Below are 6177 nucleotides of genomic sequence, written 5' to 3' on the forward strand. Positions count from 1 at the left end.
GGGATATCGAAGCATAATACTTGAAAGAATGTGACACAGCAGTCCTGCGGGAAGGTGACCAACACGAATATGCCGCAAGTGAATAATCCTCATGGTGAGCCAGGAGGGGAGCACTTAGAATGGATATATGAACTATAGTCACATAGTATAAATTAACCCTATATTTGTTTTATTTACAATGAAAGTGCTTGTATCTTTATGAGAAATACAATGGTCTGAATGCAGGCAGTTGTGTAAAATGACAGGGAATCCCATACATAAAAAGGGGCACAAGTTTATGTTTGGTCAACAAAATAGCAAGCACTCTAGACAGAGAGGACAATCAGTGAGACATCTTTGCTGGGAGATGAATATTCCTTTTGTGCACTCACACAGGGCATAACAAATGCTGAATTCCTCTGTTCCTCTTCCAAATTAAATGGAGGAGGTAAAAAGGCTTGAAGGTGAACCACCTGCGTTCTGAAAGGCGTGGATAAAACCTTAGGCACATAGCCTTTTCTGGGTTTGACAGTGGCTTTCGAAAGACCCGGACCAAACTCTAGGCATGAATTGTTGACTGGTAGCACTTGCAAATCACAGACCCATATTACTGAGGCCAGAGCCAGCAGTAATGCGGACTTAAGAGAAAACACACACAATTCAGCAGAGTCCAGAGGCTCGAAGGGGGGCCCTGCAAGTGCTTTTAGAACCAAAGTTAGCTCCTAAGTTGGAATTTAGCCACCTTGCTCCCCTAAGGAATTTTATGATCAAATCATGTTTGCCTATAGAGGTGCCAGCTTCAGGTGCGTGATACGCAGAGATAGTCACTACATAAACTTTTAGCATTGATATAGTGAGCCCTGCGTTTAACTGCTCTTGAAGAAATGTAAGAATTTCAGGTATGGGGCAGTTCACTGTGTCTTTGCCATGTGAAAAGCACCAATTAGCCAACACATTCCATTTCAACGCATAAAGGTGTCTCGTGGACAGCACTCTAGCCTGTAAAATGGTTTTCATAACCGACTGAGTCAAATATGGTATGTTTAGTACACTCCATTCAGGTGCCACACCTGCAGGTTCCACAGCATGGCCTGAGGATGCCAGATTGCGCCCTGTGTTTGAGAGAGGAGATCCCTCCTCAGCGGTATTTCCCATGGGGGGCCGTCCAGAATCTCTATCATTTCTGGAAACCAGGACTGATTGGGCCACTTAAGCACAACCAATAGAATTGTTTCCTTGTCCTTTTGGACTTTGCATATGACAGAGTGAATGAGGCACACCAGGGGAAACACAATGCGTCCACTCCTAGAGAAGCTTGGAACTTGGAGTACCAGAGGTACCTATAGATAGACCTCCGTTTTGCAGAATATTTCCCAAATCCTCAGGACAGTCTGAGGATGAAGTTTCCATTCTGTCAGCATCGCTCCTTGGCATAACAGGTCCGCACCATAATTCAGACGTCCTGGGACATATGTTGCCCGCAAGGAGAGGAGATGGCACTGGCTCCACAGGAGGAGGCGCCCTGCCAGGCTCATCATTGACAGTGAATAAATTATGCCCTGGCGATTTACGTATGCCACCACTGTCATGTTGTCCGACTGAATCAGCACATGGTGATTCTGTATCTCAGAATGAAAAACCTTCAGGGCTAGAAAGATGGATAATAGTTCCAGGCGGTTGATGTGCCACACCTTCTTCGTACCTCTCCAGCATGTGTTGGACGTGTCTGTGGTCACTACTTTCCGCTTGAAAACCTGACCCAGCATAACACCCTGACGGTAGAAAGTTTGAGCTGTCCATGGTGCTAGAGCAGCCAGACAGCGGCAAGTTACAGCAATACAAATGCTCCCCCGGCGCCATGCTAGCCAAGGCACGCAACGCTTATGCCAGCACTGGAGAGGTCTCATGTGTAAGAGACCTAATATTATGATGGCAGAAGCTGCCACCATGAGACCCAATATTGTTTGAAAAGATTTCAGTGGAAGTGTTTCCCCCAATTTGAACTGAGAATACACTGAAGAATTGTCTGAATGCACGTGAGGTGCACACACATGCTCACCGTGTCGAGTCGGACCCCAAAAAAGAAATTTGTTGGTTGGGGGAAAGTTTGCTCTTGCCCAGCTGACATTGAGACCCAGAATGTTCAATTGCTGAAGTACTAGATCTCTGTGCTCACACAATAGAGCCTCTGATTAGGTTAGCATTAGCCAATCATCGAGGTAATTCAGATTGCGCACGCCGTTCTGTTTCAACGGGGCGAGTGACGCATTGATACACTTCGTGAATGTCCGAGGAGCTTTTAAGTTAAGATAAGTTTTTAAGTTTAATAAGTTTTAATCCCAGTGCGCCTTCCATCTAGAGGTCTGCAACCTGATCCGGGCCCGATGGGAAATGAGTACCCAATGTTTTTCGGGCTGAGTTCGGACAGTTTTTCAAGTAGGACTTTGGGTTTGGGTCAGGTTTGTAATTAATGAAAAAATAAACAGGCTTACCGAACTTGTTTCACGCTCTCACTCACATCACTCACACATTTCTTTTGGTGATGTTACAATATAACTGGTTGACAAAAATAAAAAACTAAACGTTTTTTTACTACAACATAACAACAACAAAAAACAAACCCCTCCCAGCCCCAAAAAACCAAAATGTGTGAATCTAAATTTACAATTAAAAATGTTTGAAAAGGAATTTTTGAAAATTCATAAAGATTATTATTTAAAACTAAATTAACCTGAATACATTAGGCTTCACAGAAGCAATTTTCAAATGTCAAATCAAGTAGAAAACACACTTTAATAACTGCAGACTGCACGTAGCCACTTTTTATGGTGTACTCCAATCTAACCATCTAACTACAGAACTTTTAGTTTTAAGATTAGTTCTTGTACTGCTATTGTTATATTTGCAAACACTCAATGCAAAACTCAAATTACAGTTTAATCTCCTCCTAGTTTCTGCAGAACTACAAAAATTGCTTTAATAAAACAGAACACAGAGGCAGTGAACTGATTTCCTTACTTACCACATGTGTCATCATCGAGTGCCCTGCAGGGTTTGTTAACAGGAACGCTGAAAGACCCCTGAGGGGACTGATTCAACAGCATTTCTATCTGGTAACTAGGTTAAAGAAATTAACATTACACTAACACGCCTGCATACTAAGGTCAACATACTAAATGTCCAGAAACAGGACCATACTGATACACAGTCAACAGACATGTAGTGCACCACTGAGTGCACTTAAGGGATTGTTTTGTTCTCACCCAGATTAGATGATGCACTATATCTTCTCCTTGCCCGAGAATGGATGCCACATACACTGTAAATAAAAGTTCATGTTTTTAATGGTAAAAGACTCAAAAAATTTGACAGTAAAAAAACATTAAGTGGTTAACATGTAGTTACCTTAAAATATATGATAACATTTTTAATTATTTAAAAAGACAATACAGGTTTTGTTATGGTAAACATATTTTTTTTTTTTTATGTAAAATGTATGATTTTATGTTTAATTAACAGTAAAAATGTATATTATGTTTAACAAAAGAGTACATGTACTTTTTACCATGAATTATTTTTAAAATTAAAGTAAAAAACAATACAGAATTCCCTGCTTGACCCAATTTATTGCATTTTATGGGAATAGTTCTGTTTCTTCTTATTTTTAATATCAGTTACATACATTGGTGTGTTCTGTTTTATATTTTATGTAGTTTAGTTAATGTTTATTGCATTATTTTAATATCACATGTGTTACCTTGATGGTGTTTAGTGTTTGTGTGAGTGACACTGAGCACTGTCTTTATATTGTAAAGGGGATAAAGGGAAAGGAGGAGGTGAGAACCAGCTTGACAATATAAATAATATTTTTAATATAAAACTGAACAAAAAGCCACAAACACACACATGACGGTTTGCTTACCGTAAACGATCTCTCTCTCTCCAGCACCACCATCCGCAGTCGGCCTTTATCCCTCTCGGAGGCTTAATTAGCCCGATAAGGGACCGGGTGTGTAGAATCACTTCCTGGCCCGCCCTCCGCCCTGTCACATATATGTTTATTGGTCCTGGATGAGCCACTATTGATGAACTTCATGTCATCGTGTGCCCTTCTGTAATTACTATGGTGATTAGCAATGCATTATAAAGTGAAAAGAAGCTTTTCACAATTTCATAAGGTTAATATATTATGTTTATCGCTTCATAATTACAACGGTAAACAACGGTAATACATCGTAAAATATACAGTCATCAAAATAACATTCCGTAAAGCCTGAAACGTGGTTACTGTAATTTTTACGGTGAATTTCTGGCAACCACAGCTGCCAGTTTTTTTTACCGTTAATTTAACAGGATTTGTTTTTACAGTGTGTTTCTATAGGAACTTCTACAACCAGGCACAGCCATAATTATTTCCTCTGGGACAGTGAGCACACCTGACAGTTTATTATTCTTACATAAATCCTGGAGCGTCAAACACTGCACACTTCCATCATTATGTTACAATCATTTCTATCATTTATACTCTATTTCATTAGTTTAATCACTTGTAATTTCAAAGGAGCTGGAATTAGTGTAAGGAACTACAATGTAAGTTGTAACATGTAGGCCTACATGAGTTCCCAACAATGATATAAAAAAATGCAGATTACTATTTTCTTCATTGTTTTCCTCTTTTCCATGTGCTGTTGTTTGGCTCCATGGTCTGTTTAGAATTCTGATGAAGTTAGCCAACTATCTAGTCAATTTTCAGTTTTTGTTATCCAATGTGTATGTTCATTCAACTGGATTACATAAAAATAAGCAAGGAAACAAGACAATTGAACACAGTTAAAAATGCATATAAGAAATTGTTATACAGTATCAACTTTCTGAACAACACACAATGTACAATTCAAATCAATCTACTCAACAGTATGAATCTCACTTAATAAATAAAAAACTTTTGTTTGTGTTTTTAAGACAGCAATGTAACAGAAGTGTTGAACAGTGTATAAACTGACCTGAATGCGATTCAGTTTGTAAAATTATATATTGTATGGTATCAGCATTGCTCAAATATGAAAATGCCATGAAAGTTTTCTATGTTCAAAGTGATTCTAAATACTAAAATGGTAACAATTTACAGTAAGTTTCTATTTGTTAACATTAGTTAATGCATTAGGTATACTTATCTAACAATGAAAAATATTTTGGGATTAGTGTCTATGCATGATTTTAATTCCAGCTGATTTTGATTGTGGTCGTACTGAACAAACCAAAATTGTAATTATCGCTTTTCTCCAGTGTTCAAATTACTTGAAAATACAGAAAATATAATGAAAATAATGATCTATAAATCAATAGCCTGCAGAAGCTCAATATTTTACTTCAAAGTAACATACATTCTGAAATGTTGTTCATTTCAAATGATATCTTACCTGAAAACGTGTATTCTTCTGTGCAATATAGACATAATCACTTTATAATAGTTGCAGTTATGAAACTGGACATTGGAAAACTGATTCAGTAAATGACAGAATAACAAAACTCACAAAATTTTAACTTTATGGCCAACAATAGTGTTTAAATAATGAATTAGGTTTTTATCCAAAATAACATTAATATTAATTGAAGATTTATATAAAAATGTGTACAAGTTCAGGGCTGAGTTTCCGATAACGTTGTCTCTTAGCGCGCTACGAAGACTCTTAAGGTATAACTGAAGGTATACCATTTCTAGGTGTGTTCCTCGAACCATGCCTTAGGAAGCCGCTTAAGATATACCTTCTTACGCGCGACGTTACCCGGTGCTGTCCGTGGCGATGGTGCTGAATTTGTTGATATCGATGGCTCGAGAATCAATTATTCTCTCGTGCAGGGGCTGCTTCACTGCGTTATGTGAGAAAGCGGTGTTCTTTTTAAAAGAAGCACTTCAGAAATAGTGGAAATTGCATTTATTTGGACTCATGGGATATTATAAAAAATTACAAATTACAAATTGCAAACTAAATTAAACCCTGGATATTTTATATAATTTCGGAAAGAGTGCGCGAACGCACAACCTCGTGCTCAAACGTGTCATGCGTCTAACCCACTACAGTAACTGTCCGTATGCTTTAATTGCATTAGAAAAGGCCACTTATATTATCATAATATATTTGCTATAATTTCTTTATTTACTCCACAACCAGGGTTGATTGCCCAGCAGCTGCATCA

The sequence above is a fragment of the Xyrauchen texanus genome, chromosome 9 (assembly GCF_025860055.1).
Source record: "Xyrauchen texanus isolate HMW12.3.18 chromosome 9, RBS_HiC_50CHRs, whole genome shotgun sequence".
In the NCBI taxonomy this organism is placed as follows: Eukaryota; Metazoa; Chordata; class Actinopteri; order Cypriniformes; family Catostomidae; genus Xyrauchen; species Xyrauchen texanus.